Source organism: Monodelphis domestica, chromosome 1 (assembly GCF_027887165.1).
Source record: "Monodelphis domestica isolate mMonDom1 chromosome 1, mMonDom1.pri, whole genome shotgun sequence".
NCBI classification, from domain to species: Eukaryota; Metazoa; Chordata; class Mammalia; order Didelphimorphia; family Didelphidae; genus Monodelphis; species Monodelphis domestica.
In genome coordinates this window covers 53,052,398-53,066,009 of record NC_077227.1, presented here as the reverse complement: position 1 = coordinate 53,066,009, position 13,612 = coordinate 53,052,398, and the positions used below count along the sequence as shown (strand labels likewise).

The 13,612-nt window shown below is 48.2% G+C and overlaps 1 protein-coding gene across 3 annotated transcripts in view; it reads right to left on the bottom strand.

Annotated features, from left to right (window-relative positions):
- CHST3 (carbohydrate sulfotransferase 3) overlaps positions 1-13,166 on the bottom strand; it is a 57,806-nt gene extending 44,640 nt beyond the window's left edge. Inside the window, exons 1-2 of one of the 3 annotated variants that reach the window (XM_056799348.1) lie at positions 12,538-13,166; positions 10,878-10,978 (exon numbers count right to left, since the gene is read on the bottom strand). The gene's annotated coding sequence lies outside the window, so the exon portion shown is untranslated. Of the gene's footprint in view, positions 1-10,877; positions 10,979-11,526; positions 11,666-11,780; positions 11,959-12,537 lie in introns of those variants that run through there. The other 2 variants (XM_007505641.3, XM_007505642.3) reach the window with 2 other exon arrangements.
- Positions 13,167-13,612: the final 446 nt, after the last annotated feature.

Sequence of the window (13,612 nt, the reverse complement as noted above, 5' to 3'; positions counted from 1 at the left end):
TTCCATTTCCATTTTTCTTCAAATTCATCTCAGGAAGGGAGTACAGTAGAGAAAAATCCACTGACCCAAGAGCCAAAGGAGGCAGAGGATCATGGACTTAGAACTAAAGACATTTCAGAGACTAGCAAGTCCAACGCTTTCATTTTTCTCATTTTGAAGAAGACGACACCGAGATCTAGAGGCGAAACAACTTATTTGCTCAGGGTTATACAGGAAGTGACTAAGACAGGATTATAAATAGTCTTCAAGAGGAGGCATTTGGGTGGCTCAGTAGACTGAGAGAGACTGAGAGACAGGACCTGGAGACAGAGCTTCTGGGTTCAAATCTGGCCTCAGACATTTCCTAGCTATATAACCCTGGGCAAGTCACTTAACTTCCATCACCTAGCCCTTACTGCTTTTCTGCATTCAGAAGGTAAGGATTAAAAAAAATATCAAATAGTCTTCAAGTCTAGCTCAATGAAGCTAAAATCCTACTTCCTCCATTTACTACCTAAATGACTTTGGGTGAATCTCTTAACCTTTTCCACCTCTGTTCCATATTCAGAAGTCACAGTGGGGATTAGATGACTTCTAAAGTGACTTTCAAATCTCCTTTGTGTCAATAACAAGAAGTAGAAGTAATTCTCACTTCCTTTTCTTAAAAAATCCTTGTTTCTAAGAATTGGCACTAGGTATTGGTTCCAAGGCAGAAGAGCTGTAAGGGCTAAACAATAGGGGTTAAGTGACTTACCCAGGGTCATACAGCTAGGAAGTGTGTGAAGCCACATTTGAACCCAGGACTTCTCAACTCCAAGCCCATCTCTCTAGCTACTGAGCCACCAGCTGCCCCAACTCACACTTCTAATCCTATGAATATTTATTCTTGGCACAGCGATGTTTCAGGACCACTGATTATACCTTGACTCCTCCATGGAATGGAGGAACTAGCCAAGAACAGAGATGGCTCAAGACAACCCATTTCTGCAAACATAATTCAAAGTTGATTGTAACACTTGCCCCAAAGATGATGGTGGGTTGGTAAAAGTCATCTTTGTAATTGAAGAAGAGCATATTATTTTTCTGTAGACTTCCTTCCCACAGTATAGAAGAGGACAAGAGTCACTTTTTGGTTCCTGAAGGAACATGAGTAGCCAGCCAAGCTATGCTGTCTGAAAAACCAGAGTCAAGTCAAGCTCCCAAGACCACTTGAGCAGAGGTTAGTACAGTGGGCATCATGGCAGTAGAGTGGAAATAGCTTGGATGTGTGTGTGTGTGTGTGTGTGTGTGTGTGAGAGAGAGAGAGAGAGAGAGAGACAGAGACAGAGACAGAGACAGAGACAGAGAGGCAGAGACACAAGAGAAAAAGAGACAGAGAGAGACAGGGAGACAGACAGAGACAGAGAGACAAAGAGACAGAGACAGAGAGAGAGACAGAGAAAGACACAGAGAGACAGAGACAGGGAGAGACAGGAAGACAGACAGAGACAGAGACAGAGAGACAGAAAGAGACAGAGAGAGACAGAGACAGAGAAAGAGACAGAGAGAGACAGGGAGGCAGACAAAGTCAGAGAGACAAAGAGACAGAGAGTCAGAGAGAAACAGACAGACAGACAGAGACAGAGAAAGACACACACACAGAGGAAGAGAGACAGAGAGAAAGAGACAGACAGACAGAGACAGAGAAAGACAGACACAGACAGAGAGGGAGAGAGACACAGAGACAGAGAGAAAGAGACAGACAGACAGAGACAGAGAAAGACAGAGAGCAGGGGGGAAGAGAGAGAGACAAAGAGACAAACAGAAACAGAGAAAGATAGACACAGACACAGAGAGAGAGACAGAGAGAAAGAGAGAGAGAGAGAGAGAGAGAGAGAGAGAGGGGGGGGGGGAGGGAGACAGACAGAGACAGAGAGACGGAGACAAAGAGACAGAGAGACAAAGGGACAGAGAGAAAGAGCCAGAGACAGAGAGGGCCAGAGCCAGAGACAGAGAGAGATCAGGGTAGAGAGTGGGAAGCAATAACATCTCTAGAAATAGCCAAAGGATGAGGATCTGCAGATCAATTGTGGTCACTGACATTTTTTCTCTCTCAACCAGAAGATAGCTTCCGGTCCATGACTCATGGTTTCTAATCTTACCATCCCATCCGTGTATACCATTTACCCCTTCAGAGCTGGGCTTCTCTCTCTCTTTCACCCTTTCGTCTCTCCCCTCCTTCCACCTTGGCCCTGCCAGATGTCCTTTACCCTGAAAACCAAGGCAGAAGTTCTCTGGAGTCATGAAATTCCTGGCAAAAATCACACAGGCAAGAAAAAGTCACTCATTTGTTTCTAACGTTTCCTGGGCTCGAGCTGGCTTGGAGTTGGCCATGTTCGTGCATTTCAGAGCTTTGCAGACTGAGGCAGCTGAGAAGGGAGAGAAGGAGGAAGAGGGGAAAGAAGAGCAGAGCTGATGGAGCTCAGTTGTAGGTGAAGTAGACATGTGTGGGCATGTATGTTTACATGTATGAACACCAATGTGGAAAGCAAACCTAGATCAACCCAAAGGCAGCCTCAACAGCAGATTAATGCCCTGAACTTGGACTCACTGGAAATTTGAGTCCTGGCTCAGCCCTTATGAGATGTGTGATCATGGGCAAGCCAACTAGCAGCCAATGCCTCAGTTTCCTCATTTGTAAATGAGATGTCTCATGCTGTCTCCCCCAGCACACAAATGTCTGGAATATTCTGTGGCATAAATACCTTAGTTAATTTAACTTAATAGTTTAGAACCAACGCATGATTTCATTGGTATAGGGAACTCCCAGTAAGGAAACTACTCTTACTAATGTAAGTTGGCACTGGCTCTGCAATTTATAATCTTTCTAAAGTTATCTAGAGAACTGAGTGTATGTCAGCTAGGTAGTACAATGCACAGTGTTGAGTCTGGAGTCAGGAAGACCTGAATTCAAATCTAGCCTCAGGTACTTACTAGTTCTGTAACCCTGGGCAAGTCACTTAACCCTGTTTGCTCACTTTCCTCATCTGTAAAATGAGCTGGAAAAGGAAATGGCAAACTATTCTAGCATGTTTGCCCAAAATACTGCAAATAGGGTCACAAAGAATTGACATGACTGAAATAACTAAATAATAACAACACATATTCAATGAGACTGAACTGGAACCCAGGTCTTCCTGGAGACTCCGAGTCAGTCTGTCCATACCAGTAGTATCAAACTCAAAAAGAAATGGGGACCACTAAGCTATAGAGAAGGATCCCTGGGAACCACATATTGCCTTAATTTTAAAATGTAGTGTTATCTGGAGATGGGAGGTCCTGGGTTCAAATGTGGCCTCAGACACTTCCTAACTGTGTGACCCTGGACAAGTCACTTAACCCCCATTGCCTAGCCCTTACACCAATACACAGTATTGATTCTAAGACATAAGGTTAAAAGAGAGAGACGGAGAGAGAATATGTATGTTATCTATCTCATCTCGTCTTTATTTATTTTGTTAAATATTTCTCAATTGCATTTTAATTTGGTTCAGGCCACACAATACTTATCCTATCTTCCTCTGCCTCTCTTTGCTTCAATTAATTTAAATAACTTTTTCTTTCAGTAGGAAAATAATTCTCTATTCTGGATGACTTAATTATTATCCAAGCTAGATTTCAAAATTGTACCATTCTTGGGGGAAATCTGAGCCTTAACTTCTTTATAAGTAAAATGTGTGTAGGGAGGAGGTGTTCTAGATGATACCTAAGGTCCCTCTCAGCTCTAAGTCTATGATCCTATTAATTCTGAATTGTCATACACATTCAATATCACACATCTGAGTGCTTCAAAAACTTAACTGATCATATACACTAATATGAATTCACAAGATCCAAGATTTGGACCTGAGTGGAACTATGGATGAGGAAACAAAGTTCCAGTGAGATAAGGTGATTTGGTCAAGATCACACAGGTATTAAACATCCAAGACAGGATTTGAACTCACATCTCTGGCTCAATTCAGAACTCAGTGCTTCACCTAATTAATTTCATTTCATTTTCAGTCATTTAAGTCATGTATGACTCTTTATGACTCCATTTGAGCATTTCTTGGCAGAGATCCTGAAATGGTTTGGCATTTCCTTCTCCAGTTCATTTTTACAGATGAGGAAATTGAGGCAAACTGAGTTAAGTGGCTTGCCCAGGGTCACACAGCTAGTATCTGAGTCCAGATTTGAACTTGGGAAGAGGAATCTTCCTGACTCTAAGTCCAACATTCTTTGTACTTTGCCAACTAACTGCCCAAATGCCTCAATATATCTGTGCTGAGAGTGTCTATCTCTACTTTCCTGCTCTATGGATGGAGAATGGCTATATGTCTATGAGAATGTCTGCAGCTATGTCTGTGAGTATGTCCATGCTGGTGAAGGTCATAACTGAACTTACAGGTCTGTGAGTTCCTTTAGGCAGTAGTTAGTTTCTAAGAGGAAGGGGAACAGACGTGCCTGTTGGTGAGTGCACGGATGCTTATGCCTGCTCTCCAGGCTCCTCTCCCCATGCCTCTGATGGTCTGGTCTGTATCTGGCATTCCAGGCAGTCTGGCCATCTGGCTGAACAAGGTTGCAGCCATTCCAGAGGCTTCCCCCTCCACCTTGCTTTTGTCATCCTAGTCCATACCTGGGGCTATTGAATAGTTCTCAGAGCTGGGTTTCCCAGGACTTAGTGGGGCTCCTTAGACCAGTTAGTAGGGACAAGGAGCCTAATTCTATTTCTTTTCCCAGGGCAGGGCTGAGTTATCAGCCCATAGACAGTTTCAGAAAGCTCTAGGATCTTGACTGAACTACATAAAGCTGGAATTTGGGAGAGTGGACATCTTCACAACCACTGGTGATCCAGTTGTCACCCCATTCTCTCCTTTTGCCAGAGAACGATGGAGATAGGAGGTCAGCGGCTGATAAATGGAATATGTTCTCTGGTGTCCTGATGGCTCCCTTGGCAATTAGCCTCCTATGGAGGGGAATCCAAGAGCAATTCCACAGAAATGGGGGGGGGGGAGGTACAGAGGAAGAAGTCAGCAGTCCCCTGAATTGAAATTGGGGCTCTTGAGGTACAGCAGTTTCAGACAGACACTGGCTCTGGACTCAGAGGTCTTGGGTTTATAAATGCCTCCATTCCATGTGATTTAACTTTTCCTGGCCTCAGTTTCCCCATATGTAAAATGAAAGGGTTGGGCTAAGCATTCTTTGAAGCTTCTCCCAGATTTATGTCTGTGTTCCTATGGTGTCCCCACCCTTGAGGGACACAACTAAAGAAAACTCAGATGCTCTCTAATCTCTCCACCGCCCAACCTTGGGCTTTTACGAAACATCTAGATGTTTGCCTATGTGGCAAAAGAAGGATTCTTTTCCAGATTCCACAAAACCAGGATTTTCAAAAACAAAAGAAAACAGCATTGCCCCAAATCTTTCAAAGCCAAACTCCCAAACAAAGCCATAAACCAAAGCATCTGTCTCTGGAAGGGACAGCTCTGGGTGACTTACTCAGACCACCAACAAGGACAGTCGTTCCCATCTTCTATTTCCACCCTTTGTCTCCCGCCTTGAGCATTCTAGCCAGGACAGCCTATTTGCCAACTTGGGATGCTGAAGGCTGAGTCCCAAGAAGGGAGGAAGAAAGACTTGCCCTTCAGCTGGGTAGCGGACCGGAGATGAGAGGGCCAATGAGGGAGTTGGACCCAAATGCAGAACTCCCAAGCTGGGCTCTGAGGTTTTCTTCTCTAGACTGTTTAGTTGGGGAGGTCAGGCTGGGACTGGCTTGTTTATTTTCCACACTTGCCCTCCAAATCCTTTTCTGAGAGCCCTCCAGATCCCCAACTTGATAAATTTCCTGGGAACTGGAAAAGAGGACACACTCCTGAACAGACAAGCAACCTTTGTGAAAAGAAGGAAGGCAGGTGGTGAGTTTGGAAAGCACAGGGGCGACATGGTGGATGGGGGAAAACATAACTATGTAAGATAAAGGGTTACTCAAAGTCTCCAGCCTTTCCTTCCAACAGCCAGAAAGAGATGTGGCTACTGGATGAATTCCTAGGGGCAGAGGATAGAGCCCTGGGTTTAGAGGCTGAGTTCAAATCTGAGTTCAAATCCAGCCTTAGACACTTACTGGTTGGGTGACCCTGGGCAAGTCACTTAAACCTGTTTGCCTCAGTTTCCTCATCTGTCAAATGAACTGGAGAAGGAAATAGCAAACCACTCCAGTATCTTTGCCAAGAGAACCCCAAATGGGGATATGATGTGTTGGAAATAACTGACCAACAACAACATATCTTTATTCCCCATAAAATCAAGTCTGTATAGCATTGTATGGAAAGGGTATGGATCCGAGTTAGAGAACCAGGGTTTGAATTCCCATCTCTGACATTCACTACCTGTGTGACCTTGAGCAAGTCACTTCATATCTCCAAGCTTCAGTTTCGTTGTGTAAAATGAGGAGGCTGGACTAGATGGTCTCTGATGATGTCCCTTCCAGTCTAAACTTGGGATCTATCCTCCAAGAAAGAGGAAGATTCTGCTTGATGTGACTCCCTTTGCCTGTAAAAACAGCTAGGGAGTCATCAGGCACCCCAGGGCTCCAGAAATATCGACACATCCCACTAAAGGGCCAAAAGGAAAAAGAGGGTTGGTCTTAGCTGCTCTCTGGCCTTTCTGTGAGGGCACTGGACGTCTCCCTGGCCCCAGCTGGGGCAGAACTGCTAATGCCCATTCTGGGAGTGAATGAGAGGGACACCGAGGGCTTGTACTATCTCTACAGCTGGGTTCCCACACTTCATGGAGAGGGGGAGGGGGAAGGGAAACAGGGAGCTTCTTGATAACAGGCTTGTCTATAGGGGGCCTTCAAAAGTGAGTTTTAAGGGCTACAACTCTCCCTGGATGATTAGTGCATTTTTTAAAACTAGGGCTGTGCTGGGAAATGTTTAACAACTGGCTCCCAAGAGGGAATGTAACTCCCCAGGCACCCCATCAAGATTAAGATGCAGGATGAACATCTTTTCCATCACTTTTTAAAGTCCAGAAAATCAATGAAAAATAATCAATTGAGCCCCAATCTGGAGTTTGCTGATTTCTAAGGGGTAAACAGAAAGTAAAGTGGCATAGTGGATAGAGTGTCTGGTCTAGAGTCAAGAAGACTCATCTTTCTGAGATCATAGCTGACCTCAGACGCTTCCTGGCTGTGTGACCCTGGACAAGTCACTTGACCCCCATTGCCTAGCCCTTAATGATCTTCTTCTGCCTTGGAACAAGTACCCAGTATTTGTTCTAAGATGGAAGGTAAGGGTTTAAAAAAAAAAAGTAAGACTTAGTAGGTTTAAACATCACTAAATGCTTCTAGTTGGGTTGAACAAAGATGACCATGGATACCCTACCTACTCTGAAATCCTTTGAAGCAAACTATAAATTGGAACTCAATATATTATTTTTTGTTGTGATTACCTAGAGTTTAAAAAGTTATGGAAAAAATTCTCATCACGTACCTTCTAGGTGGTACAGTGGACAGAGCCTAAAGTTAGGAACCTCAAACATTTACTGGGGCAATTCACTTCATGACTATTTGCCTCAGTTTCCTAAACTGTGAAATGGGAATAATAATATAAGAATATGGGAAATGGGAATAATAATAATAGCACCTACCTCCCAGGGTTGTTGTGAGGATCAAATGAGATAATATTTAAAGTGCAAGTACATAATAATTGCTTAATAAATGCTTATTTCCTTCCTTCATTCTTCTCTTTCTTCTCTCACTCACTTCTTTTTCTTTTCTTTCCTCCCTCCCTTCATTCCTGTCTTCTTCCCTCTTCCTTCCTTCCCTCCTTTCCTCCTTCCCTCCCTCCTTTCTTCCTTCCCTCCCTCTCTCCTTCCTTTTCTCTCTCCCTCCTTTCCTCCTTCCATCTTTTCATGTTTTCTTCCTTCCTTCCTTTTTTCCTCCCTCCCTCCCTCCCTCCCTTCCTTCCTTCCTTTCCTTCCTTCCTTCCCACCTTCCTTTTTTCCTCCCTCCCTTCCTTCCTTCCTTTCCTTCCTTCCTTCCTTCCTTTCCTTCCTTCCTTCCTTCCTTCCTTCCTTGCTTCCTTCCTTCCTTCCTTCCTTCCTTCCTTCCTTCCTTCCTTCCTTCCTTCCTTCCTTCCTTCCTTCCTTCCTTCCTTCCTTTCAGAGTCCTGGACTTAAAGTTAATGAGACCTAGTAGTTTCATTATGCCACCTGATGCTTTCAAGCTGGGTTGAACAAAGATAACCTCTGGAGCCCCTGCCTACTCTGAAATCCTTTGTAGCAAACTACAAATTGGGGTTCAATTTGTTATTTGTTGCTGATTATCTGGATTTTTCTCCTTGGATTTTCCTACCTTAGCCTCCCACACATCCAGGGAGCCTGTGGTCCAGTGTTAGGAAAGGAACACTCCTAGGATTGCCTGCCGCCAGGGTCCTGAAGCTGGACTGTTTCTGTTTCTCCAAAACTCTCCTAACCCCTCCTGAAAAAGTACCTGGAATGAAGTCCCAGCTCAATGCTCAGTCTGTTTGTTCCCCAGAGCTATTCAGGCTAGTCTAGAAACATCTCCCTCTCTGCCTACTCCCTTGCCCTGCCCTATCCTCCAGTCAGTGGATGCCCTTGTACAGATGTAGTAGCCTCTTTACAGGGAGGGTGAAAGGGAGTGACTGTCTCTGACACAGGGGGCATCACAACATCTTAGTGCCCCAAGGCAATGCTCTAAAACCACAGTTAGAAATGAATGGCCAGGGGGCAGCTGGGTGGTTCCCTGGATTGAGAGCCAGGTCCAGAGATGGGAAATCCTGGGTTCAAACCTGACCTCAGATTCTTCCCAGCTGTGTGACCCTGGGCAAGTCACTTAACCCCCATTGCCTAGCCCTTACCAGTCTGCCTTAGAATCAATACACAGTATTGATTGATTCTAAGATGAAAGGTAAGGGTTTTAAAAAAAAGAAATGGATGGCCAGTCTTTTTTGGTGACAGGTATTTCCACACATAAGAAATTTCTAGAACCAAAGAAACCACAAAGTAGAAGATTCTAGAAACTTTACAAAACACTTTCCTTCCAGCAATCTTTAAAAACAAGATGCGAGAGAAAATGTTCTGCCTTCATATTCCCCAGAAAACATTCTCACAGCAGCTGTGCCTCTAAGACAAAGCAAACCTATACCCTTCTTCTTTAAAAAAAATAAATAATGGATGCCCCAGAGGTGGCTAGGTTGTATACTTGACAGAGTGCCAGGGATGGAGTCAGGAGGATCTGGGTTCAAATATCGCCTCAGACATTTCCCAGCAGACTTCCTGGGCAAGTCACTTAACCCTGATTGCCTAATCCTTACCCTTCTGTCTTAAAATTGATTCTAAGACAGAAGGTAAGGGTTTTTTTGTTTGTTTGTTTTGTTTTTATAAACCCTTACCTTCCATCTTGGAGTCAATGCTGTGTATTGGTTCCAAGGCAGAAGAGTGGTAAAGGTTAAGCAATGGGGGTCAAGTGACTTGCCCAGAGTCCCACAGCTGGGAAGTGTCTGTGGCCAAATTTGAACCCAGGACCTCCCATTTCTAGGCTTGGCTCTCAGTCCACTGAACTACCCAGCTGCCCCCAAGGTAAGGGTTTAAAAAAAAAATTTACCCCGTGATAATACATGTATAAACCAGTGGAATTGCTTGTCATCTCTGAGAGAGGGGGAGGGAGATAACATGAATCATGCAAGCATGGAAAAGATTTAAAAATTAAATATATATATATATATATTTACACACGCACACACACACACACACACACACACACATGTGTTCGAAGTCTATCTTCCCAGTCTCAATGGGAGTTGCATGTGGTTAGCTTTTATGGCTTAGTAAGGGGCTGCTCCCTTGAGCTTGTCTTGACAGGGCAACACACCTCCACAGTGGTTTCCACATCTAGCCTAACCTCTGCATTTTGCATCACCCTGAGCGGTGATCACTGCTTAAAATCGCACAGCACTGAATGTCCTCTACAATCGGCTCAGACACCAGCTTCTCTTTCCAGGCTTATCAAACATTATTCTCCCCTCATGCACTCGGTGTTCCAGTTATATTGGCTTTACTTGATGTTTTCTATTCAAAGCAATCCATTTCCCACCTCTGTACCTTTGCCTGCTCTGTCCCCAATACCTAGAATGCTCTCTTTCCTGAGCTTCCTATAAGGCTCAGCTCAAGAGCTACTTACTAGAAGGTTTTCCCGATTTCCCCAGATATTAGTGTTCCACCAAGTGACTCTATGTTTATTATGCACCCCTTTGCTTGGCACATAGTAAGCATGCAATCAACACTTGTGGCCTGATTTTGCACTCGCTTTTCTGCGTGCATGTGGCCCCCACTCCACACTAAGGCTTTTTTCTGGTCTTGAGATAGAGGATGTCTAATAAATGCCCACTGAATTGTACAGCTAATACAAGGCCATGCCAGAATGTGAGCTTCGGACTCTACCCCTGCATTCTTTCAACCATCTCCACCCCAACAACTAAGTCACCACAAGGAAGCCTCTTCCCTTTGTTATACAATTCCCAGACAGGAAGGAGGCTCACCTCCCCAGGCTACAGGGGGGTGCTTCTGAATCCCAGAGCAATGCCCTCTCTAAGGACCAATTCCTTTTGATCCATTAGCCTCACAATGATGGGGGGAGGGCCTGCCCTGTGCCCAAGAGAGTGAAGGAGAGGCACCTGAAGGATAATGGCAAACACAAATGACAAGGCTCTTGGCAAGTCTTCTGTTTATGCCGCTCCCTCTCTCCTCAAAATCCCAACATCCATTGATTTGGGGATCTGCATTGGATAGCAGGAAACCTCAGCTAAGCTTTGCTCTGCTGACCCCCACCTCCCAGTTCCTGTACAGAATATACTCACAAGAGAGTTGAGTTTGGAGGCCCCAGTCTGGCCTGGAGCGTTGCATCTGTCCACGGGGCAGCAGAGGCTGTAGATTCCAAGACCTCCAGTGAGTTCTAAATCTGGTGGACCAACATGGAAACAGATGAAGGTCAAGATAACCACATACTGGCCAGGGACACAGATGTTGGCTTAAAAAAGGAAGGGAGAGGAAGGAATGGATGTGCACAGGAAGCACCCCAAATCCTGGGAAGCATGCAGCACCAGGCTCAAAGTATGGACCTCTCCTGCGTTGGGGGGCTTCAAGTGGAAGATACCATGGAAGGGATGTCTGCTCAGGTAGGGGAGCTGGGGAAGCAGCTGGCCTCTAAGGTCTGGCTCAGATTCTGCCATCTGAAATCCCCTGGTTTGGCTTAGAGAGGATAAGATGTGATGGATGAATAGGACCAGAACCTAGTAGCTGCTCCTTGGCTAACCCAGCCCTGACCTACCCCAGAGGAGGCCAGCCCTTGTCTGCAGAGTATCATAAAGTCACTGGCACATGGGGAACAGAAGAGAGAAATCCAGCTGGAGAGACTGATCAGAAGAGCAAGAAGACAGAAATACTCAGCCCCAGCCTCTAGCCAAGGCCAGCCTGAGCCTCTGTGGGACCCCAGGTCCCCCAACTTACTCCCAGCCAGGAAGACACACTAACAGGGGAAGGAATTGGGGCAAGGCAGGGAAGATGCCCAAGCCTCTCATTTGCTCAAGTTTTCTGCTTGCATGGCCCGCCTTCAACCCCGCAGCTTTGCCTGCCTTCCCCACTCGACTGACGGACCCCAGCTGCCAGGCTCTGGGATTTGTGAATCACTCCCTCCGTTCCCCTGGTTCCCCTCCCTCCCTCCCTCCCTCCCTCTGCCTGCCTGCCTGCCTGCCCGGCCTCACCTCCGGAAGCGTTGCGCACACCCAGACACATCGCCCAGACACCAAGTTTCCAAGACCCAACTGCAACTCCTGGCCGAGACCAAATGCCTCTTTTTCCCTCCACCCACTGGTTTGAGGGCCTGATTCGGACTTAATAGAGTCCCGGCTGGCTCCTCCCCTCCTCTGCACCCTGCTTGTTCTGAGCGCCTCCCCACTGGCCCCAGACCAAGAAGCCGGCTTCATCGGGTGGGGAGGGGGCGAGAGGGTGGGGAGAAGAAAGGGGCGGGAACTCGCGAGGGGTGAAGATCTCTAGGGTCCTAGCTCCAGGGCGCTAGGGGTGTGTGTCCTAGAGCCAGGGGAGGCTCGCCCACCCCCTGCCCCCTGCCCTAGCCCCCCAGCTCTCTCCTATTTCCTCTGGGCTGCGCTGGGCCTGGGCACTCGTCCGGTTTGGAGATTTCGAGCCCACTCCCATCGCAGCCCGGGGCTCAGGAGGCTAAGCAGAGGGCAGGATGAGAGGAGTGAGGGTCTGAGGCAGAGGGTGCAAGGATTGGCCGCGACAGCCTCTCTCGCCTCGGACTGCCAGGAGAGTCCAGGGGAGCCAGGGCCCCCCTTCCAGACCCGAACCAGCAGCCGGCGTGGAGAGAGAGAGAGAGAAGGAAGGAAGAAAAGGGGGGGGGAGGGGAGAGATGAGAGAGGGGAGAGGGTTGGGAGGGAGGGAGGGAGAGAGAGAGAGAGAGAGAAAGAGGAAAGAGAGAGGAAGAAGGAAAAACTGCTTTACCCAGCTCTGCCTCTTCTGGCCAAGGCCGTCTGGCTGGTCCTCTGGGAATGGATGGAAGCGGGACTGGCCAGCATCCGCTGGCAACTTTCTCCTCTAGGCGCCCGCTAGAAAGAAGGTCCCCCGGGGCCTGCCCCCTGCGCCCGGAGCCCTGGCGCCCTCTAGCCCTCTCCGTCCTGGGCTCCGCTTGCACCTCCCGGGCCTGGGGGCCAGCTCGGGTTGGGCAATCAGCGGGCTGGGGGAGGAGGCGCCGGCGGTGGCGGGGGAGCCGAGAAGCGGACGCCTTGCCGGGGTCCCATGTGTCCGGGGCTCCGAGGGGGTGCCGGAGCCCGGCCGTCCCGCAACAGCCCCTGCGTCTTGCTCCCGGCTCAGGCCGCTCCTGCTCTATCTCCGAGCGGTGGATTCTTGAATCTCTTCCAAGGCGCCCGGGGATCCCTCCTCCTCTTCCTTCCCTCTCCCCCACCCCACCTCTTTTCGCGCCCGGCAACTTGGGAACGGTTCGCAAAGTTGGCGTTCGGGCTGGGCGCAGCAGGAGCCGGGGCCACAGCAGCCTGGGGAAGAGGAGACCCGGGAAGGGAAGGAGTTTCTCAGACCCGTGGCCCCCGCCCCCCTCCTCCCCTTCTCGAGCCTGGCGCCCTAGTTCCCACCCCACCTCCCCCCACCCACCCCGCCTCCGGGGAGCGGAGGACGAACAAGGACCCCTGTGTGGGCCTTTGTTCCCTGAGCGCCTCCCCGGCCTGCCGACCCTGCACCCCCTCCCTGGGCTGCCTCTCGGAAGCCTCCCTGCTCCTCCCCGCCCTCCTCTCCGCTACACATCCTGCTGCAGGGATGGGCACTGGGGGATCCCCCACGGCCCGAGAAAAAGGAGATTCCCCGCTCTTTTCTCTCCAGTCCCATTTCCTTGCATCCCTGCGGAAATCCTCAGGGCTCTTTGAAAGTTTCAAAGGCCCCCTAGACCGAGTCAGGTTTTCTCACCCGCGCCCCCCCCCCCACCTCCCCCACCCAGAGGCCCATGGGGTTAGTCTCAACTCTGTGACCTCCGCTTTAAAAGGCAAGGCCAGAATCTAAAGGGAAGTCC